This window comes from Lissotriton vulgaris, chromosome 3_2 (genome assembly GCF_964263255.1).
Source record: "Lissotriton vulgaris chromosome 3_2, aLisVul1.2, whole genome shotgun sequence".
NCBI classification, from domain to species: Eukaryota; Metazoa; Chordata; class Amphibia; order Caudata; family Salamandridae; genus Lissotriton; species Lissotriton vulgaris.
Genome location: NC_141690.1, coordinates 200,863,092 through 200,887,788, shown reverse-complemented (window position 1 = coordinate 200,887,788; position 24,697 = coordinate 200,863,092).

The following is a 24,697-nucleotide window of genomic DNA, read 5'->3' as shown; positions in this document are numbered from 1 at the left end:
ATGTTATTCATTAGGGCTGCACTATGCGAGTTTTGTACTGCAAAAGTTTTGCAACATGTATTAAGGTGTCTGTAGTCCAAAACTAGACGATATGAATTGTCCGGCTTGGAGACAGGAAACAAAGGATTGTTCATTTGAGAGGTGCATGTTTCAATCACCCCCTGGTACTCAAGTTGATCTAAGATCTCCCTGACCTGTTTTTTAGCTTCTTGCTTAATGGGATACTGCCGTTGGGCAGTTGGTTCACTTTTTAATTGGATTTTGTGAGGAGGAGAGTCCTCATCCCATCCTACATGATTTTTATACAATGCAGGTGCCTGGGCTACTGCCCATTTCCTTGCATATGTATATTTTTTGTGAATCGGAATGTGATTCGAGAAGGCAGGCATAATCACTTCTTCGCCACGAGGGCACTCCCTGATAAACTCCGGGGGCCAATCTTTTTCAGCTAACAGAATATCGTAGCCTTTTGAGAGCTTATCCCAAAACAGACCTCTTATTTTCCTAGTCTTATCCCCCTCTATACGCCATGTTATTTCGTATATTTTATGGGGCTCGCTAAGTCTGGTGTCGGCAGTTTCAACCTGAATGTATTCATTCGTGTCCACTGTCTCCAGATGACTCATCAAGATCTTGCGCGCTATACTGATTTCTGCTGCACTGTCCAACATTGTCAATGCCCACTCCCCGTTTTCAACTGTGTCCTCAGTATTCTCGGCATGGTTGATTACTCTAATACTGGCTACCTTCTTTTTCTGAAATTGAGATTTTTTACTCTGAGCAGGTTCCTTGTCTTTGGACTTGGTGTGCTCTCCTGGGTCTGACCGTCCTCTTCTTTCCGAATTCTGTGGAAAAGATCGAGAGGGACGTGTATCAATACTTTGATATCTATCAGGTTTTTTCAGATTATCCCTATTTCTAAGGGTATATCTTTTCTCAGAGGGCTCCCGCTGGGGAGACTGGCGTTCTCGAGTCGGAGTTCTTTCCCTCCGTCGAGGAGACCTTCCTCTGGACTGGAAAACTTTTTCCTTGGGAGTGGATTGTTTATTTCCATCCCAGCTCTTTTTAGGAGTGTTTGAATTATTTTTAATAAATAATTTTTCAGGATTTTCGAGCAGTTGGGGCTTTACTGGTTTCCCACCCAAGCTGTCTCTACCTAATTCTTCATAGCATTTTTCTATGATTTTGGCAAGTTCAACTGGATCTTTCATATCTGTTTCCCTCAACTTCTGGCGAATCGCCACAGATGCTGCTTCTCCTTTAATGTTGGCTAATAATATAGCCGAGACCTGCTTGAAGTCTTTCAGTAATTTCATACCTAGATTTAAAGCGGGCTCTGGACCGTATTCATTTTGAATCTGTTTTAGCACTTCTGGTATTACCGCCATAGACGGAACACCGTGTGTTTTTGTGTAAATGGAAGCAAAGACTGTACCCCAAGTGTCACAGTCCTCCACGTGTGGTGCGATTCCCATAGGAAGGCAGATGGTCAAGATTCTGTGTTTCTCTATAGGGGTAGTATCAGGAAATACTGCCTCTATTTGAGTGATTTTCTGTGCTAACCAGAAAGGAATTTGTTCCCGTTTTACGGGTGTTTTACCCAGACATGACTGTATGTTCTGTGGTGTAATTTTATTAGTGTTCCCCTGATGAGGGGTCAGCTGTGGTACATTAACAGCTGGCTGGACTGTTGCAGTCCGCATTACATATTGGACTAATTGCCTATGTATTTTTATTAGTGTTTTTAGCTGTACTAACAGCTCTTCTTTTGACATTTTTACAATGTCAGGATGTGGTGTGTAGCTGGCTAGAACCGGCCACGTTGCTCCTGGTCTACCTAGTGGACCGAGCCTGGTAATGTGATCATTGTGTTTTAGGGCGCCATTAAACCAGAGCAGGTGCTCTTGAAATTTAAGTGGAATTTCAATCTCCTCGAAAGGAGCGTACTCCTCCGGAGGTTTCTCTATTTTGTAATAGTGAAACTCTTTTGTTCTAGCGTTTACCGCTGGAAAGTTTATCCATGAATAGAATACCTCTGTCTGCCGATATTCGTGAGCCTCTATCACGAAAATTACTGTACCACCTTGAGGTGTCAGTCCGTTCTCTATAAGTTTTAATGTTATAGATTTTCTTAATTGGACCGGGATGATTATTACACCCGGTACTGTATCGTGGGAATGCTGCTGGGTTGCATTTACTGCGGCCCCACTGGTTCCGTTTTCTAAGTCTGACATTTTTTATAAATGCAGGTTTTGCAGAGTTGGTCTCCAAGGAGACAAAGTTTAGGTGCACAATATTTTGGAACACTGTATCCTTCAACGTTGAATAAACCAGAGCTTTACATAGGAATCTCTTCCTACTAAGGTCGGGCGGATTTTAACCTTTCACCCACTCCAGACGTCTATTGGAGTATTTACGGGAGAAAGGGGTCTGTGTGAAATATGCACGACTGAGTTACTCTAACGTCTTGCATTAGTTTATCGCCTTACCAAACGTTGGGCGCCATGTAGTGTAGTTCCTAGTTTCCCACTAGGCCCTGCGCATTGGAATAACATAAACAGTAGTATCGACGTGGAACTGCGGATATTCCAGGCCTCCACTGACTATGCTAAACTTAATTGGGTGTGTTACCAACTAGCTCAGAGGTCACTGGAAACTTTCTTCTCTGCATGGGAAGTGATCAGCTTCCCTGGCACAGACAAGAAGGGATTCAGCTTTCCAACAACCGTGCAACATGACAACTTTGCTCCTCAGATCAAGAGTCAATCTCTAGGGTCGTGTGAAACAATAGACAGGTATTTCACTCAGTCAGGTTAGTGCAGTTTACTTTCACGAGATGTAGAGAATAGAGAGACGGGCGTTTGTCAATAAAGGGTTAACATTTATTGAACAGTCTTTCTTCTCGTACAAGAGAAATGTATTGCCACAATTGCAAGACTTGTTATTATAAAAAGTACGTACAGTAAGATAAGTATTGCGAAATAGAACTGTAAAAGCATTGATATGGTTTCTTAGCCATACAATGGTTTAAAAGTAATAAAACATATATACAGTCATATATACATTAGGCTAACATACTCGACTGGTGCTTCTAACTAAGCCTACCCCAGTGTGCCTGACCTAAGCCTAACACGTGGAAGGGGAGTAAGTAAGTAGCTTTAGGTTAAGTTGGTTTTGCCAAGGTTTGCTTCAAGAATTCTCATCTAAGGGTTTAGTCAACACCATACCTCTGAATAGAATGATGGAAGTCTGGTATTTCCTTCAGGGGGCACTCAATATCCCAGTCACCCGCGAGGGCAGACCGGAAACGCTGGAGCTGGATTTCTCTGCACGAGAAAGGCAGCGGCTCTCTTCAGCGCGTCGAGGAAGGAGGGGGGACAGCGTCCGCGGGCAGCTGGAATCTGCTGGGTTCTTCGCAGAGGGACGGCTGTTCAGCTCCTAAGCGTACCGCACCATAGTTCGCGCTTTAGCAGCGATAATGGTATCAGTAGCTTCACCACCAAGGGGACAGCAGGCTGCAGCGACAGGGTGCTAGCTTCACCAACACGGGGTCTTGCAGACAACTAACAACAGGCAACGAGCTATTGCTTAAGGCAACGTTGGTAATATTTATACCTGACAGGTGCAGGGTTTGACGCAAGTTTGCTGGACATAAGACGTCAATTAAAGATGTCACTAGGAAGTGATAGCTATCAGTTGCTCATTAGAGTTCCATTACTAATCAAAACACAGCAAGCGGGGATTTCCAGGTTTGCTGAGTTTTTATCTTGTTGAAGAACTCGGAGTGTTAATCTAGGAATATCAGATAGTGACTTCTGCTCTGTCATTGCACTAATTGGTCGCAAAGGAAGTGGCAGAGAACTATGCTGGAATGTGGCTCTGTTCGTGTGAGGCCAGAGATGACTTTCTGAATATCGCACTTGAACGGTTATGCCAATATAGGGAATAAATGGATTTATAGCCGAATAGGGGCATAAGGTCACAGTATCGATCAGGAACCTAGATAAACACGCAACAGTAGGAAGAGAAGTTTTGGCTTGTATCACTTCATTATTGATATTTTCTACATTAAAAGCCCTTAAATTTCCCCTCAAATTGTTCTGTTTTTTTTTAAAAGTTGACTTTATTGAAATGCAACCACAGACATGGTGGCCTGCTGGTCCCAGCAGGTCACCATCCCTGTGATGGCATCCAATCATAGTGACTCGCGATTTGCGACTGATAAAGTCTAATAATTAAAATGCTAAATTATTAAGTTAAGCAGGCAAACGTGCAGCGATTAATGTAAAATGTATAAGTCGAGAAAGACACGTATTTATAATGTGCAAGCTGCACTAGGCAGCCATAGATATTAGAATAGGCCTCAGAAAAGCTATTTCGGCATTGCTGTAATATGCGCATCACAATTCAGGACATGACCCTAATGTGACATGCTTACAAATATTCTTCATAACTACAGAATGTTCCGGTTTAACAAAATGTATTATTTTACAAGGCAACAGTTTATTCACATTAGCTAAGCTTCCTATTATTTTTCTTTCACACAATATTGAATAGAATAACTGTACACTTTAGACAATAATTCTTGTTTGTGTTAAATGAAATGCATTATCTAGCCGTGACCTTGCAAGTTCATTTTCCCTTTTCCTCAAGTATAGTTCATTGTTCTCATAATGAAACATTGAATAATTGGAAGGTCGAGATGTGAGTGAAGCTTATGGGAATCAAGGCTTATGCTTCCAAAAGCTACCTAAGTGAGAATCTCTGTAACTAACACTGTGATAAGAACTTTGCAAGCTGCATGTTATTTTGTGGGAAAGGCAGAACAGAACCGGCTCATCGACAAGTAATGTTTCCTGATTGGACAAGAGCGACCAGAGCCTGCAACAATATCTGCAGCTTAGTTTATTGGTTTTTATATTAGTGCGTGTTCCGAGTGTAGACAACACACTGCCCTCCACAACTATCCTTTCCCTTTTTTACCCACCTTTTTGCCTGTCCCTTGTCTTAGACTGACGGTTGTCGCTACTGCTGCTTCTTTTTTTTTTTACACTTTATTTTACAGTTTGGTACTGCAAAAGTATATAGATGTGTTTGTGTTATTAAGACTCAGATGAGTTTCATTAACTATTCTTTATGGAAAGTTCTGATGCTTTAATTTGGCTCTAAGCTTTATGCTCTCCTGATCTCATTCATTTTTTTTTCTTTTTGAGCTTGGACTCTTCATGGGTCTTTCTAATTTTGAATTCCAATTTTGAGCTTTTGAATATGGACTTTATTCCTTTATGGAACATGCTTAATGCCCAATGTGATTATGTATTCTAACCAAACCTTTTTATTGAGATTTATGTAATTTACTGAATTTATTGACTAATCTGAATAAATCAAGAGAGGAAAATTTACAAATTAAGGGCCAGTGCTACAAATTGATTTGGTAAAAGTGGATGTAAATTGCACACTGACTTTTACTAAATCAACTCGGATTCGGCAGACCAACCATAGTACTAATAAGTGGATTCACAGAATCACCATTTGTGGTGGGTCGCAATTCGAACTATTTCATTAGTATGGAAGAGGTACATTGCAAATTGCAACCCAATACGATTGGTTAGAATCACAGGGATGGTGGCCTGCTGGAGTCAGCAAGTCTATGGTTGCTTTTCAATAAAGCATTTTTTTAAATGCATCCCATTTTCCTAAACGGGAAACAGAATACATTTTTTAAACATATTACATTTTACAAAGTTTCTGGGGAGTAAGCAGTTGTTCTCAATAATGAAACCTGTCCCAACAGTCATAGGCTCACTTGAAACCATCACCTGCCTCCTAACTAGTGAGGGTAATTCTAGTACGCACCATGTTTGCGTTACTTAACAGGGTGTTACTTTCTCGTTATAAAAAAAATCTTCTTTGTGTCTGTGTCTACACTTACTCCACCCTCTCAATTCTAAGATGTGTTGAAAAAGTGTGTGCAAGGTGGGGAGGAACATCACGGAAGCAACCACAGAGGAACTGCTGACAGGTACTCTTTAGTATGTTACACTTGTCATCATTGGCTCCTTCCCACCATAATGGAAATTGCTGTGAATAAACATGTAGGGGTAGTGTGAGAACTCAAATGTGAACCTAACTACTAGTGCCTACTATACCCGACCCCCTGGGTTAGAGCACCTCCAATCACTGTTCTAACCCGCTGAAACTGAGCTAGACACCACTAGCTATATGCTCCACTTTATTCGCTGCTGGGTGTCTGCTCACATTAAAACCAACATGCTACAGTTGAACTTCGTTTTAATACATATGTGTTTCTTTGTCTGTCATTCATGGTCGGTAACTTCTTCAGGGCTAGGGGTCAGTGCCACACACTGCTGATTCTTTACAGCACTCAGACCTGGTGCTCGCCACTCATTGGCATTCCTTCAGCCACCAATGTCGCGGACGTGTCTATATCCACGTGTAGTGGTCCCAATCGCGTTCCGTCAATCGGACCAAATCCTGGCGTGTTCCATCTAGGACTCCCCACTCCGTTCGAGGGTTATGAGTAAGCAGTTGTACCTTAGACCACTACCTACTCCTAAAAAATGTTTTTTGAACATTCACAAAAGGAAGGGGGTCCCTTGAGAATCCTTTCCCCTTTGGGAATGTGGTATCACTATGGAGTCAGTAAAATATTAATGTTTTCCACCGGATTTCGGTTGCAAAACGTTAATACATCCCATTGCAATTCTCCATTTAGAAGGGGTGCCCTAAACATGCCATCTCCAGATAGTGATTTAGTATGTACTCGCAAACAGAAATTGCGATTCGGTAACGTGTTACCAAATCACAGTTTGGGTTAGTACATTCCAAAAGGTCATTTTGCAGTTGCAAAGGCTGCTATTTTGCAAAACGAAGGCTTTGCAACTGTAAAATCCCTTTGTACATCTGGCACTAAGTGAACACAATGCAGACTTCCTTGGCCCACACCCGCGATTTCCAACCCTCTTATTTGGTTTTTGACTGTTTTATTTTAGTAGTCCAGAATAGTAGGATGGGCAGTGAGAAAGAGATGGGTAAACAGGTCTTGGAAGTTTTCATATTCTTTTTATATTCAGAATGTTTCAGCCATGACCTGTGGCCCCTTGGAGGTCATGCCTTGTAAAGGTGTAGGCCTGGTATGAGCGCTCCTTCATTGAAGTCCTACATGGTTCAGTGCTACTCAATGGAAGAAGCTTTGACGTAAGACTGGCTGCAACATGCAACTTTGGCGTGTAACTGACACTGCGTCAGACATTCAGACGTGTTACACTCTCGTGACATTTCATAATTTCTAGCTTCAATTGCACTTATTGTACTGACATCAGACAAATGAGCTGATGACTTCCAAACTAATGCTTGGATATATATTGAACAGCGAATCAACAGCAGGCACATTACTCCACTGAGGTATCTTATCTAAGAGTTGAATGACTTTCTTTTTGTACCTCTGTTCAAGCGTTATCGAGCCTGAGCCTCGCCCCCAACACCCACACCACCTCTTATCCCACCCTTCCCTCTCCCCCCGAAGTTATCTTGTGAATGTTTTTGTTGCTAAGATCCTCTGCCCTGGAATCCTAACCTTATCGAAGCTCCACGAACTTCGACAAGAGATACCGACAGAAGAGTGTAACTAGCAAAGTGTGTGCAGACCTAGAGTCGATCCTTAAGTGCTTTAAAGGATTGTGGCGGTCCCCAAACTACTTAATAAAACGTGTCTGTCCAGCCCTTCTACCAGAATAGCTGTCTTTTAAATCATTTTTTATCTTGGCTGGGCTATGCCACCTAGACCAGGATAAAACAGTTAATTATTCATTCAGATAATTATGAAAGCGTCTACTGGGGAATCAAACAAACCTTTACAAACAGGGCTAAATGTGTTTAAATATTAAACGCCTGACTTTGACTTTTTCCACACTTTTTATTAACATTTTATATTTGAATTCACTGAATTGCTGCTGTCTTCGTTTGCCTTCCTGGCACAAGCGACAGCACGCACAATATGTGGCATTAAGTGTGCACAACCCGTTATTAAAAAGTGCACAAACAAATATACGTGACCCCAATTCACAAATGTGTTGCTGTGACTTTTTCTTCTAATACTCCTGACTCACTCCTGTATCCCAGGAGTGAATCAGGAATACTCGACTTACTCCAGGAATTCAGAATTACGCCTGGAGTATTAAAAGAGTAAGTAAAATGTACTCACGGTGAAATCGTCCGAATTGCACTCATAAACTAAAACTACAAGCAAAAATTGTCTTTCTCATATCAAAGTACTTGAGAATAACGACTTTCATTTTTCAAAAGGAATGTCCCGAGTGTGTTTTTTAGGACGTGAGACAGAAGAAAACATTTCGGGTATATCTCTGCAGAATTAAATATAGCAATTCCCTGCCCTGGAAAGAAAGTAGGGCAGAATAAAGGAGTTGGTGAAACTGTGAGGCCAGCCCTATTAGCTGCAGTCATTGTCTAGTGTCAGGCCCTAAGAATAGCCCAGAGCCCTTACTGCAGATGAACCCAGTCTTGAGGGGGGGGGTGTCCCCGATGCCGGCCAGAGTTTAAATGGATGCCAGTCCGAGCACCCAGTGCAGAAAGGCCTCATGTGTGCATCGGGGCGCACCTGCAACACGGACACTGCGCAAAGTTCATCCCGCCAAAACAAGTCTGCTTCAACGGCCTCGCGCAGAAAAACCAAAGCGCGTCGTCCCGCCGGATGAGCTGCACGCGCCCCACATCCATGTCTGTGCATAATTACACCCCAGAGCCCAACTACAGTTCTATTCTTTCCGTTCTTCTACGAGTATAAGGTCACAATATTTAGTTCAGCTCCCTAAAGGGGACTTGTGAAGCTTTTTAAACATGCAGGAAATGTTTCCTGCTGCAGTTTGCAGGTTGCCGGGGTGCCAGGCTCCGGTGAGGCCTGTTACTGCACCTCTTTCTGCCGAAGTGTGGCTCTCATAATCTGGGTCACAAGGCAATCTCACACATCATTATAGTGTTTTTTTCGCCGAAACACATTAGAAATATACAAATATAAGTGTTTTTTTCCTGACTGAACTTTATTTCTTTTAAGTTGTATTCAAGTCCTGGTACCAGCACCACCCCCCCTTATGAAAGTGAAAGCATTCCTCACCGACAGTGACTTCATAATTTCTGTTCAAGTCCTCAAACTCTAGCACCTGGATTTTGATGATGCCCTGCTCGGGAGTTTCACAGACCTCACAATCTCCAAAACAAGTTGCAGCCATACATCCCAACATATTAGAACTTGAAAATGGGAGATTTTGAGAAAGAAAAAAAATCGGGGTAATGTATTTTCTCCACTGACTTCTATCAGACTGTTCTGAGGGCAAGCAGGAGCTATTGGGCCCAACAGTGGGGGTTGAGGCCTTTTCCTCCCGATGTCCCAGTCTACTATGGAGCCTGAGCCACTGGGCCAAGTACCCCTTCAGCACTTGACTCTCAGTGGTAGCGTGGGTCCAGCAGTCCTAGGTTTCTCATGGGGAGCCTGACACAGGATCACGACACAAAATACATCAAACTTATTTGTCCAGTCAAAACTTGTTTATTATGAACAAAGGAGTACTGATATATCAAAACAAAGTCAAATACGCCATTCACAAACAATATACACAGTCACCCAAAAGTCAGGGCTCTAGTGTTTCAATAGGCGGGTTTCTGAGTCCCACTCCACTTTCGCTAGCGGTAGGGTTTCTTCCCTATTCACTACAGGCAACGTTCAGGTTAAGACCTATTGGTTAGTAGTACATGTCTCAGGAGTCACACTACAACTTTATTTAGAGTCAACAGTGTTCCAGCGTTAAAAAACTATATGGCAGGCAGCAGGACCTGCACAACCAAAGTCCCAGAGAGTGCTTCACTTGAGGGCGTGGAGGCTGCAGCATTTCTCTCCAGTGTTTATCCCACACGCAGCCTGCAGGGGTCACAGTCAGCAACAGTTGGGTGTTCTCAAATTCCTCACATGCGACCCTGTGGGACGAGCGTCTGGGTGTCCTCGACACTCCTCCATTGCCGATTAGTTTCCTTGGATCCTGCCCACAGGTGGGGGGGAAGGGAAATTCAACACTCCTGGTGCAGATCATCAGTCGTGGCTTGGGCCTGCATGGGTTAGCTAGACCCAGCTCCTTGCCATTTTCCTTGTGGCCCCACCTGGCATGCGGGGTCATCATCCATACTCTACACATGGTCTATGGCCCAATCGGCAAGACATTAATCTTCATGGTGGCCGTACCTGGCATGCAGGGTTGCCGACCTCACTCCCCACAAAGGCTACAGCCCGATCGGAACAGCAGTAATCTTCACAACAGCCCACCTGGCATAATGGGTCGCCAACATCCCTCTGCACATGATCTACGACCTGATCGGTGCAGAAGCTGTCTTCTCATACCTTTCTTCAGAGATCCAACCTCCAGAATCTCCCACTGGACCTTGCTCCCTCCAGCGCTCTCCTCTTCCTCATAGGGCACACTGGTCTTGCTAAGCAGGCAGGCACTGGTGCTTCAGGCTCCAGGGGCAGGTGGGAGACTGGCAGACCTTAGCCTCACGTCCTGGTCACAAGCAAAAGTCTTGCGGAGATTCTTCTCGCACATTCTGACTGGCTGCTTGACAGTTAACAATTTTGAATGCCTCGAGCTCCGCTTTTTATAGTCGATTTCCAAATACAAAATGTGATTTAGGATCTGAGTTTTTCAGGTTTATGTTGAGGTCTGCTACCTTTTGAGGGGCCCTCTTCTCTACCCCGCCTTTTCTCCTGAAAGCAGTCTGCCACAACAGGAGTCATTTAAAATCTGATAGCCCACAACCTAGACCATGGGAGTGACTAGAAGTTCACACCTAGATGTCGGACACAGTGATCAAAAGGTTACCAGAGCCTCAGCCCTACTCTTTATAATTCTTGTTAGACCTGTCATCTTTTGGTGTGGTTTCCCCTGTCTTTTTGACTGTATGCTGACCTTTGTTTCTGCTGGTTATAAGACTCTGGGCACTTTATCACTGCTGGCCTTCGCCAGCAGTGATAAAGTCGGTCACGCTCAACTCTGGCGCAGCAACTAAGGCGCCATGATGCGATACCAACACCGCAAAGTCAACGCCACATGGCTTGACTCTAAACGCTTCATCGACTCCACACCGCCAGCAGAACCGACATATTGCCGCCAAAAGCTGCATCACATCCCCTATACCTTGATTCGACTTCGTCAAGCATGTTGTTATAGCCCCAGCCAGAGCTATTAGTGTTTCTAAGCGCTATAACTGCATTTAATCTTTGAAAATGTGTATCTTGATTTGTGTGTGTTTGATTTTTGTTGGTTTGGTCTTGTTTGACTCAGATAAATAGTGGCTATTTTTCTAAACTGGTGTGGAGCAGTTTTTTGTGGTTTTCACTCTGTTGCTGTATGTGTGTATACAAATACTTTACATATTGCCTCTGGGGATAAGCCTGACTGCTCTGTGCCAAGCTACCAAGGGGATGAGCACAGGTTATCTTTAGTGTGTAACTTATCCTCACTAGGATTGTGGATCCCTATTTGGACAGGGGCACACCTCTCCTAACTAGAGAGCCAATTTCTAGCAAATCTCTTATCAGCCCCATTTCCTTCCCTAGATGTGTCCAGGCCCCTTTTCTGTGACCTCACTCTGAATCAAAGAATACCCTTTGAAGTATACTGAAGAGCCTGACTCTCCTTTTCTCCAGTGTGTTCCACTTAGCTCACAGGGATGCAGCAATTCACAAATCTGCCTGAGGGGAGTACTATAGCTCCTCATGCTCCTCCAATCAGCTCTGGGTCTCCCAAATTGGAAACTAGAATCTTTCATGTAGTGTACCATACACCCAGCACATACATAAAACACATGTGCTGCACAGCTCTACTTATTTATTTTAAAAGTTTTATATAGAGTTAACATGACCAGTCAGGTAACCAGAGCACTGTACAAATAACAGACAACTGATACATGCAAAGTAGAAATGCAATAAGGAAAAGCAAACAGGAATACAGACACAATATAATAATCGGTCTGGCAAATCCAGAGGGACCCACAGGAAGATAGCCAAGCTGAGTTACATCAAGGCTGCTATTGAAAGAATCTGTTCAACAAAAGTCTTTTTACATCATTTTTGAAGGAGGGAGTCGAGGGGTTTGATCTGGTTGTAGTTGGCAGCACGTTCCATATCCTTGGGGCTAGACCAGATAAGCAGCAGTTGTAAGTTTTCTTTTTGTTGAACTTCTGTGGTTTCAACAATAGGGAGTTAGCGCTTCTTAAGGTATAACTACCCCCCAGATTGTTATAGTTACTTGGCCAGGTAGACGGGAGTGTTATGGTGAAGGGCCTTGTGTTTCATGCAGGCTATCTTCTCAAACAGGAGACATTTTAGATGTTTTAGGTCTAGTGTGATGTGAGCGAAGGGTCTGGATCCCTTGATGAGTATTTCAGCAGAGTCCAGTGTGGCCCTTAGTGGTACCAGCCTTGTTTTGGGTAAGTCTTCAAGAGTAGCACTCCATAGTCTAATCAGGAGATGACTAGGTATTGGACTGCTAATTGAAAGTCATCAGAGTGTTAGAATGGTTTGATTTTACCTTGTGTGTTTAACTGGTAATTGACTCTCATGGTGGTTATACTGATATGAGCTTGCATATTCAGGTAACCGTATATTGGCCAAGGTGAGTTGAGCACACAGTGGTGGAACTTTACATGAGTGAGCCTGTTGGCCTCACTATGGTGACAGGTGAAAAAGCTTGCTCACGTCTACTGATTACATGTTGCCACCACTGCACTCTTGCTGTTTAGCTCTTAGCAAATGCAGTATCCTTTCATCACTGATGGTAGTGCTTTGGGTACCGCTCCCAGTCCAAAATGACCCCAATCCGTGAGACAGGCCTAAGTCTGTGCATGAATACATGATTCTTGTTTGCCCATGAGAGCACAAATCATCACCAGAGATCCAGACTTTGTTGCTCTTGAGGGCACTCAGGGCAGGGATACACATACATCACCATTGAAAGGGACTTTTCTGTCCTAACAAACACCCATCCCAGATCAGAATACCCCAAACCGACTCCTAACCTGGAGAGGTTGGGTGGTCAGATCTCTAAAACCGGCAGGAAAGTCCATCAGCATTACCATGGCTTATTCTATCTCTGTGCTCCAATACAAAGTCTAATCCTTGCAAAGAAACAGACCATCTCAACAATACGGAATTTTCTCCCTTTATTGCCACCATCCATTTCAGTAGCTTATGACCTGTTTGCACAACCAACTTTGTGCCAAACAAGTAAGGGTGGAATGTATGCAAGGCCCATATTATGAGAAGCACTCCATCTCAATAGGCAAACAGCTCTGTTCTCTGGGTAGTAACCTCCTTCTAATAAAACCTACGGGATGCTATCTACCTTTGTCATCCAGCTAACATCGCTCCAACTCCCTTGTCAACTTCCTTGTCAGAGGCATCTGTCTGTACAATGAAAGGCTGACTGTAGTTAGGGGCTTTCAGATAGGTCCTCAGTGCATGGTGCCTTCTTTAGTTCCTCAAACACTTCAAGAAACACCCCAGTCAATATCACTTTCCGGACCTATACCCACTGGTCAGATCCAAGGCTCTCAAGTACTTTGTAGCACCCGTCCAATCCACAAGTTCATCCTCTCTTGAGATTGGATGGGCATCGATTTTGGTTACCTCATTAAGGGTATGGTATTCTTCACAGAACAGTAAGCCAGTAGACCCTAGCTTTGGCACTAACATCACAGGACTAGACACACAGACTAAGAGAGCTCTCAAAGACCCAAGGTCCAAAACGTTGGCAACTTAAAACGCATCCCTGAACTCATAAACACATACTGTACATCCTGCCCCCATCACTGGCAGACTGTTCCCTGTACTTATGTCATGCACACAGACAGGCAAGGCTTCAACCTGTTCACATGGAAAGCACTCTTGGTTTCCCTTGATGTCCACCAACTAATTGACCTCAGAAACCTGAACTACCTTGTATGGCTCACACCATTTGTAGTCCAACACCCGTTGACTAACAGACTTTAGCACCAACACATTCTGGCCTTTCTGACTCCCAGTGGGCACAACTTTCTGGTTGTGCCACTCCTTCATCAATGCTTAGATGGCCTTAAGGTTTTCCTTTACCTGACTTATGTAATGCACCATCAACTTTTTTAACCCAATCACATAGTCCACCACATCCTTTTGTGATTCCTTCCCACCCCTCTCTGACTAAGGTGAGAGGATGCTGCCTCAAGGGTCCACACACATGCTCAACAGGACTAAACACCCTCTTTCTACAGAATCTCTCAGCAGGCAAACAATAGACATGGCAGGATAAGATCCCACTTCCTCCTGAGGTTATCTGGCAGAGTTCTTATCATGCTCTTCATGTCTTTTTAAACTGCTCCATCAAACCATTGGGTGGTATGCTGTGGGGAAGTGGTATATCAGACAAGCTTGCTCCCTCATCTCTATTATCTAAGAGGAGATGAAATTGGTCCTCTGGTCAGAAATTACGGCTCTCAGAAGTCCAACTCTACAAAAGATCCCCAGGAGGGCCCTCCCTTCCACTGAGCAGTCATGCTTCTCAGAGGTACAGCTTCTGGGTACCTGTTGGCATGATCCACTACAATCAAGATATACTTGTTGCCTGTCTGTGTGGAGTGTGGGGGTCAAATAGACCAATTATCTCTATTTCCAGCCGCTCAAGTGGAACACCTACACTAACGGTGTCTTTGTCCTCCCTCCTGTTTTACTACTCATCCGACAAGTGGGACAGGTTCTAGAGAACCTCTCTGTGTCTCTGCATATGTCTGGGCAATAGAAAAGAGGGTCCAATATATCCTGGGCTTTTCTAATTATCAAGTGGCCTGTGAAGGGAACTTCATTTGCCAGTAACAGGGAATTCCAGTTCACTAATTTATTTGCAGTGTTTTATATAGAGCTGGCTAGAACCGGAGGTATCAGAGCGCTGAACCACTAGCCTCCTGCTAGTACCTTGCTCAGGATTCATCGGCTCAGTATAAAGTAGACCATCGTTCAAGCCAACATAGTGTTTCCTGACCACTCATTTGATGACCTGGTCCTGGGCTTCCTTCCAAAGTCCCGCAAGAATTCAGCACTCTTCCAATGACTTGCAGAAATCCTCCAGGCTAGGTGACAGACAAAAGATACAAGCCTAACCATGTGACATTGTAAAAGGCATCACAGAGACAATATGGAGCCACCTCCACTATGCCCTACCTGTCCTCTATTACAAATGAACGCCCCTTTACAAAGAGATCGAGCTCAGGGAGGAGGGCCTTGTCCCCTGTCAATTTTTATGAGGAGGTTCGTCTCATGGCACTGCGTTCTGTTGTCGTACCTTGTAATGAAGAGGAGTAATACTATCAGTACTTAGGTCCAGCTTCCAGTCAAAAACGTCCTTACCCCCCTGCTGTGTGTGTTTATGGCAGTTCACGCTGGACTGTTCCCATTGGGCGCAGAGTCAAGACTGATATGCTTATGGCTGGGTCCAAACTGGAATGGCATGGTGAGCAAAAAAACGATGGAGTTAGAGGCCCAGATCTCTGTACTGGGGTGAATGTATGACATTGTTCTGCATTCTGTCCATCAATTGTTCTTTTTGCATTTGTCACCCCAAGTGGGACGGGTATGCCCAAACGTGAGTCCCGCGCTCTCCATGCCACTGGAGTCAAGTTATCCTGGCTGATGAGGGGTGAAACCCCGAAACCGGTCCTAGGATGCTTGTGCTTGTTTCCAGTTCTCGGAGGACCTGGCCTGGCAGTTCGGTCTGGACAGTTGCCAATGGGCGCTGGATCAAGACTGATTTGCATATGGCTAGGTCCAAACTGGAATGGCATGGTGATCAAAAAAGCAATGGATTTAGGCCAGGATCTCTGTACTGGGGTAATGTATGACATTGTTCTGCATTCTGTCCATCAACTGTTCTTTTTGCATTTGTCACCCCAAGTGGGACGGTTATGCCCAGACGTGGGTCCCATGCTCTCCATACCACTAGAGTCAAGCTATCCTGGCTGATGAGGGGTGAAACCCCGAAACCGGTCCTAGGATGCTTGTTTCCAGTTCAGGGAGACCTGGCCGGCAGTTCGGGCTGGACTGTTCCCCTTGGGCGCATGGTCAAGACTGATTTGCATGTGGCTGGGTTCAAACTGGAATGGCATGGTGAGCAAAAAAACTATGGATTTAGACCCAGAGCTCTGTACTGGGGTGAATGTATGACATTGTTCTGCATTCGGTCCATGAATTGTTCTTTTTGTGTGTGTGTTTAAAGTACATGTGTACCTGCGAAGCAACAGGAGTCACAATGGTGTTTTTGAACATTAGATGTCAGCTCTGAATTTCCTTCGGTAGCGCCCCCGAAACATACATGCGAAACCCTTCTGGTCACTAGGAAACAAGAAACTTGATGTGAGTCATAGAATCACATGCAGAACAATAACGCAAACTATGCACTTTCCTTCAGTAACAGCATTCACCCACTGTGTGACCATACATAAGGAGATATACAGCATGCCATCAACACATCAATCTCGCAGTACGTTTTTATCTACTCACTTGTGGTGTTTACTTCACACCGTTTCTGAAGCTTTACTTTGGTCACCTGATCAAGTCGGAAGTTCACCCACTGGCAAGTCCACAAAGTGTACAAATCACCCAGCTATATCATCCCCTAATTAGCCTGCTTAGGAGACTCTGGAAATGATTTGAGTTTGTAGTAGTACTTGATTGATTTTAATATTTATTTTTTCAAAGATACAAAAAAACATACAACTTGTAGGGCATTGGTAAGCGCTTACTTGGTTTCTCTTCCCTTTTTTGTTCTCAGGAATGCTGTATTGTAGCGACCGGTGGGAAGGTAAGTCGTGGTGATCCCTTTTGAAATGGGTTGCAGTCGAAATCCTTGAGGAGCTGCCAATGGTGTGGACCTGAGACGCAGAATCAGGAAGTCTGACATGGGTACGAAAGGAGCAATCAGCTCTTTCAGGAAGTCTCTAGCAAAAACGATTGCATCAGGTGAGCGCTTGGCCAATACAGTAAGCTGCCCCCAGCTGTGCCGAAGATGGCCATCGGGCCTTGCTGCACACCTGCGAGGATTCAGCAAACCTGTATCATGTCACCACTGACGTCAAGGTTTTTATGCCTGGAATTGATGACAGTGGCACCGTAGAAAATTGAGGTGGTGTACACACCTGGGACATTTAGAAACTAAAGGTGATGAGTGTCTTAAGGAAACTCTGGAAAATGCATTAGGTGACACACTCTGCATGTGTTTTAACAGACCTGTCCTAAGGGGATCCAACTGACTGAATCCACATAGCTCTCTTCCTGGGTTAGTAACATGCCCCCCCCCCTCTCCTCCCCAGAGATAACTGTATCCTCTTCCCTTTCACTCCATGTCTCAAACTGGTCTCTAATTAAATTAGCAAAGACCTGTCGGTCTCTACTTCTGTGATTCCTCCACCCTCTGTCCATACATAAATTCTTCATCTAACTTATTTACATGGTGCTAAAGTCTATTCCCAGCCCTCTGTTTTCCACTGTCTATGTGTACCAACGATGAACGACCCTATTTTGCATGCGCAAACGGGTTTGTGACCCGTTTGTGTATGCAAAATCTAATTGGGCCATGTACAATCCCTATTTAGTGAGTCGCAATTTATTTGAAACTCGCTAAATTGGTATTGCGTCCCTTCCTAATAGCCAGTCAGGGGCCTATGTAAGAATGTTTTGCGACCGCAATTACTGTTGCAAAATGCTCGCAATTTACCACCCTCTTCAAGAGGGTGGTAAAGCACTCGCAAAATGGAAGGGGTCCCCGGGGGACCCCTTCCCCTTTGTTGTTGCAGGGTAAAATATGTTTAAGGGGCAGGCAGTAGTCCCAGGGACCACTACCTGCCCTTAAAAAATTAACCAAAAACTTTCATTTTTCTTTTTTTAAATGCATCCTGTTTTCTTTTAAGGAAAACAGGCTGCATTACAGAAAAAAAATGTTTTATTTAAAAGCTGTCCCAGACATGGAGGTCTTCTGAGCCCAGCAGGCCACCATACCTGGGCGGGCCAACCATTCCCATGGGGTCGCAAATTGCAAGTGCCTCATGAATATTGATGAGGCATGCAATTTGGGACCCCTTTGGGAATCGCAAATATTGTCTCAGACACTGCTGTACATGGCATTTTGCGACTCGTAAATTGCGAATTTCAACTGAGCACAATTTGCAAGTCACAAAATGCCATGGTTGTACATCTGACCCTTTGCGCGTAAAAACTTGACTTATTGTATTACTGGCATATTTTGGAAATGGCTAATGCCACACCGGTATCCTAGGCTCCCAAACGTTAGATGCCCCGCCGCTTGCTGCCAATTGTCAGAACCCTGTTTAGAGGCCCACGGGGCAAGTGGGAGCTACTGGGCACAACCATGGGACTTGAAGTCTTTTACTCCTGATGTCCTGGGGCCCGACTAACTATGGAGCCTACGCAACTTGGCCAAGTATCCCTTCAGCACTTAACTCTCCATGGGAGCACGGGTCTGTGGAAAAAGGGTAGGGCGATGACCTTTTTCAAGATTTGCCCGGCGCTAACCGCCTTTGTACCATTCAAATTTTACCAAGCAAATGAGGCAGGCGCCGGAGACCAGAAGGCAGGAAACAGGAGTTTTATTCCGACGGAGCAGAACACATCAGATCAGACAACAAGGTATCGTCTCGGGGTGCTCTAACAGCCTCTCTGAGGCCTGGCCTCTTATACACTGGTTTATGGCATTTGACCTTTCTTTATTACAATCAAGATATTGTGAAGTAAGGAAAAAGACATCCCCGTAATCCTCGTGTCAATCCCACCCCACATACCTCCACAATAGAGGTCCTCAACCTGCTGATAAGAGGAGGGGGTCATCACGCAGCTGAGTGTTCTGCCGATTCTTAGGATGTGTGCGCCTGATCATATCCCCGGGGGTGGGGAGGCCCTGATCAATAGTGGGTCCTTTGAAGAGGAGTGACTTCATACAATAAGGGGCAGTAAATGGTATCTCCCGGCTTAGGCGATGGCCTCGGATCTGTGTGGACAGTCGGACTCGGGGGAAGGGGTCATCAAAGGAGTGGTATTCATGCCGCGTGGACAATCAAGCGTGGAGGGATGGTTTATCAACAGAGGGGTATTCATGGAAGGAGAGGAGGTGCTGGTCAGGCGCGGGTGTGACTCCCAAGGACAGGGTCATGCAGGAGGAGAAGGGTTATGCTCATGTGAGGGAGGGAGGGGGAGCCAGGGTGCGCGGAGGATGCTTGCAGGGTCAGAGGGGCGCGCTGGCGGTCGATCGTGGACAGGGAGACCATGATACCTAAAATGGCGGTCGTGCACGTTGTACGTGGGTGACAAGCTGGCGCAGATGATGTTCAGCTCGTAAACTAAAATTCCACAGTCCTCCCTTTTAACATGTCTCGCCAACTTGTCAGTTCGGATTTATCCCCATAAGGCCACGTATTTCTACTTCATAGAGGGGGCTCATGTGCTCATTTCGGAAGTCCAAAGTCTTTGGGCACATACAGTTAGAAACGAAGCTGCACAAAGATGGCAGACATTGGATACCTAAACAACACCCACATAATATCACAACAGGTATCAGTACGAAGGAAAACAACCTCCAACCCCAGTCCTTCAAAGTGTCCCAAAACCAGCTCCCAAGTGACCATCCTTCTTGTTCTTGGTGAACCTCTGAGGAAAGTCTGTGGAGGTGTTCAATTGCTTTGTAGACTGAAGGCGAGTTATCTGGCACGTAGGTGCAGCAGCTAGATCCGATGATGCGGCATGCTCCTCCTCGATCGGCTAGAACAACATCTAGAACAAGGCGGTTTTGAAGGGCCACAAGGCGGACCGCCTGAAGCTTAGCCGTGTTGTTAGCGAGGATGCCAGCCGTGATGTTGATCGTTGTTTCTACTGCCTGGGTCAGGTGTCGGATAGCGCGGCTGTTTGCCATTGGGCCCCACAGGGGAACGAGTCCCTTTGCTGCATCCAGGAACTGTGCTCCAGTGGAGTCGGCTTGTCCAATGTCATCTGCACGCCTCTGCCGGTGATGGTTAGCAGGGGCTACATACGTGGGGGGGAGAACGAAAGCAATGTAGCAGATACCCTTCCAACCTTTCGGGAGCCAGGTGTAAGCTTTGGTGCCACACACAAAGTACATATTTGGAGAAGCAACGAAGGAAGGGGGATCAACTGAGTCCAATGTTCTGATAATTCGGCAGGAACTGTGACCCACCAGCTGTGTTCCCTGGCCTTCGAGACACACAAGACCTGTGACATTGATAACAGACAGAGCCACAGTCAGAGTGGCGGTAGTTTGTTTTTGCAGATGAGAGAAGGTGGATCTAGCTGGGTTGTGGAGCACCTGTACTTCGACACGTTCTTTGGCTGGAATGTCTTTAAAGAAGGTGGCGCCCGTGAGCGCAGGACACAAAGGAGCAGAGGTCTTTCCGGTTTTGTTCAGCCAAAACCCAGAGTAGAAGTGCGACACTGTCTGGCTGGAAGTGGCATTATCCTTGTGGCTCTCTTGCATGAGGATCAACCAGGCGAGGCAGGAGCCGTGAACGGAGAAAGGAGAAGGGATGAAAGGGATGGAGTGTCCAGTGGCGTGCGGGAGCAACCCGCAGATCCAACAGTTCGTGGCATTTGCAGCAAGGTTGTGTTGGTGCAACAGTTGCACGAAGGAATTGTTCCAGAATTCCCTACGCCTTTCTCGGAGCTGTGGCGACAGGGAGATGAGGTGATGCTCTTTCGTGGGGGTCGGTTGCGCAGTGGGCAGCAATACTTGATGAGCCGGTGCGCTTTCCTCCAGGATCCAGAAGGAGGTCATGAGGAGGAGGCAAAAGAGGAAGACAATAAAGAAGGCGATTGTCTTTGATTTGTGCAGATTGTCAGTCTTTGAGTTCCTGCAGCGGGTATTTCCTGTTGCTTCCATCATCTTCTTATCTGGCGCTTCCATCATCTTCTTATCTGGCGCTTCCATCATCTTCAAGGTGCTCGGTAGCGGGCAGAACCACAGACTTCGTTTAGCTTCTCTCCGGGTAACCCTTAGTTGTGCTTAGGTCACCGTTCTGAGATTTAACTTAGTCCGTGGCCTACTTAGCCGAGGCTCCCTCCTTTCGACGCAGGAAATACCCTTCTCTGGATGGCACAGTGGGATCAGAGAATTTTGCAAGTTCGAGTGCCTCAGTATCGGGATAACAGTTCAATGTTGGTCGATCTTTGTTCAGGAGCTCTTCTTGGGTGTTGACGTTGTCTGTCGTGGCCAGGGTCGAGGAGATCTTCCTGCAGTGGTGTGCGTGCAGCCAGTGCCGCTTCCCCTCCACTCGAAGCGCTGTCCGGGTGGTGATAAGCACTTGCCAGGGGCCCGTCCACCGGGGTTCCAGACTCTTGGTCCGTTGGAAGTTTCGTATTAGAACGAAATCTCCCGGTTGGATGTCGTGGCCGGGGCCCCTGGAAGCATCGGGGATGGCCTGCTGCACCTGTTGATGAATGACGGACAACGTTTTAGTTAACTTGCACAAATAATCAGACAGTAGGACGTCCGGGACGTCATGAATGGAGGTTGGTTTGGGAGCAGTCCAGAGGTTCATCGGTCGCCCGAATACAACCTCGTAGGGGGTCAAATGGTGTTTGGTGGGAGTGGAGCGCATCGATAGCAAGGCCAGTGGGAGGGCATCTGGCCATTTAAGTCCAGTGGTGGCCACTATTTTTGACAGTTTCAGCTTCAATGTGGCATTATGTCGCTCCACCAAGCCGGCGGATTGGGGGTGGAAGACTGCGTGAAATCTCTGTTTCACCCCCAATCCCTTTAGGATTAGTTGGATAACCTCAGCTATGAAGTGGGGGCCATTGTCGCTCCATAAAATTCGACAAAGGCCATAGCGAGGAAAGAATTCTTTCAGTAGTACTTTGGCAGTAGTCATGGCAGTGTTGTCACGGGTTGGATAGGCCTCTACCCATTTGCTGAAGGCACATACAATGACTAGTACATATTTCAAGCCTTGACATCTCCCCAGCTGGATGTAATCCATCTGGAGGACCTCAAAGGGATGATTGGGGGTCCCGAATCCTTCCCGGGGTACCACAGTTCCTTTCCCGGGGTTGTGTTGTAGACAGATAAGGCACTGCTGGACTAGGCGTCTGGCTGAGTCGGGGATTTTGTCGTTGTTCCAGACTTTGGAAATTAGTTCGATCATGGGTGCAGATCCTATGTGTGCGGGGGAATGAGCCATTGTCAGTATGGGGATCAGGTATGAGTCAGGCAGCAACCATTTGTTTGCATCTTTTGTTCGCCAGCAGCCCTCATCATCCTTCAAACCCACCCCTGCCCACTTAGTCAGTTCGTGAGGGGTGCTGGCCGACTGGATGTCTCTGATCATTTCCCTTGCGTCAGTCCATTTTTCTGCTTGTGACCTGGTCACATACATGCGTGTCACCGTCCTATTCTCAGCTGTGGTTCGTGCAGTGATGTCGGCCAGTGCATTCCCTTGTCCGACCAAGTCTGTCACCTTCTTGTGTGCCTGGCATTTGATCACTGCTAGTCGTTTGGGGAGGAGAACCGCTTCAATCAGGGCAGAAACCAGATCTCCGTGAAGGATGGGGGTGCCGTGGGACGTCAGGAATCCCCTTTCCCTCCACAGGAGCCCAAAATGGTGAACCACCCCGAAGGCATACTGGCTGTCTGTGTATACGTTCGCGGTGGTTCCTGTGGCTATGATGCATGCTCGTGTGAGGGCTATCAGCTCTGCCGCCTGGGCAGACCGTTGCGTGATGCGGGCTGTCTCAACTACTGTTCGGGCTGTCGTGACTGCACAGGCAGCTGAAGTGGGGCCATCTGGGAGCTTGATGCATGAGCCGTCTACCCATAGTTCTCCATCGGGGTCTGTGAAAGCAGTGTCTCGGAGGTCAACTCTACTCCTAGTTTGTTCGTCAGTAAGGGTCACACAGTCGTGTATGGGAGGAACGTCGGGGTAATTTTCAGGCAGGGGCAACAATGTGGCAGGATTCAAAGTCGTGCATCTCTTTAGTGTGATGTGGGGTGCAAGTAGCGTCAATTCGTACCCAGTCAGTCGTGCGCTAGTCAAATGTTGAGTCTTGGTTTGGTTCAGAAGGGTGTCGACAGCATGGGGTACTAACACGGTGAGGGAGTTTGAAAGTACGATTCCCTCACTCTGACGGATAGAGACAGCAGCGGCAGCTACTGCTCGAAGGCAGGCAGGTAAAGCTCTGGCTACAGGATCAAGAGTGGCGGAGAAGTAGGCACAAGGGCGCTGCTTAGGACCAATAGACTGAGTCAGGACAGACAATGCACACCCCTCCCTTTCGTGGGTGAAGAGGGAGAAGGGTTTGGAGTAATCCGGGGTTCCTAGGACGGGTGCTGAGCAGAGGGCATCCCGTAATTCCTTAAAGGATGCTTGACACTCAGGGGTCCAAGGGAGCGGGAAGGGGGCATCTTTGGTCAACAAGGCAAGTAGGGGTTTTACAATGAGGCTGAAATTAGGTAACCACTGTCTGCAAAAAGAGGTAAGGCCAACCAAAGAGCGGACTTGCTTTTGTGTCTTTGGGACGGGGGTGCCTAGGATGGTTTGGATTCGGTCGGGTGTGAGTTTCCTCCCTTCTATGGACAGGAGATGGCCTAGGTATGTCACTTGTGGCTGGCAGAACTGCAATTTCTTTTTGGAAACTTTATGGCCATTTTCTGCAAGAAAGTGTAGGAGTTGGACAGTGGCTGTGATTGCAAGTGGGGTGGTGTCGGCCGCCAAAAGGATATCATCGACATATTGGATCAACACCACTCCATCCGGTAGCTGGACGGTGTCCAGCTGTCTTTTGAGGGCCTGGCTGTAAATACTGGGACTTTCAGTGTACCCCTGGGGAGCTCTACAAAATCGGTACGAGCGGGATTTCAGGGTGAAGCCGAAGAGATAACGGCTGTCCGGATGGATGGGGATAGAGAAAAACGCATTCTTGAGGTCGATAACAGTGAAGGTGGTGGCAGTGGACGGGATGAGGGTCAGGATGGTGGTGATATCTGAGACTACGGGGTATTGGGGTACAACCACTTTGTTAATTTCTCGCAGGTCGATGATGAAGCGGTACGCTTTCTCATCTCCCTCGCCTTGCTTCTTGACAATGGGTAGGATAGGGCTGTTGCAGACATTGCTAACCACTTCTTCGACCACTCCTGCATCCACCAGAGATTGAATGATCGCTACCAGTGCCTTCTCGCCCTCGGGCGATATCCAATACTGCGGGAGTTTCGGGAGCATAGCGTCCTGTCTTACAGTTATATGAATGGGGTCAATCATCATTCGTCCCACATCAGAGCCATTTTTGGCCCATAGGTACGGAGGCAGGGTATCAAGCAAGGACAGGTCAGCATCAGTTATGGAGCACATGTGTCGTGCAGGGCAGGATTTGGGTATGTCTGGGTTGTCGTACAGGATGACTCGGATTCCATCTGGGGAACACCTAATGGTAGCTCGAAAATGTTTCAGTAAGTCAATGCCCATAATGGCGTCAGGGGAGTTGGAGGAGAGCAGAAACGTTGTGTCAGTGGTGTTGCTTTCTAGGTCAAAGGTGATAGGCACGGACAGGGGGTTAGTGGAGGGCGTCCCATCG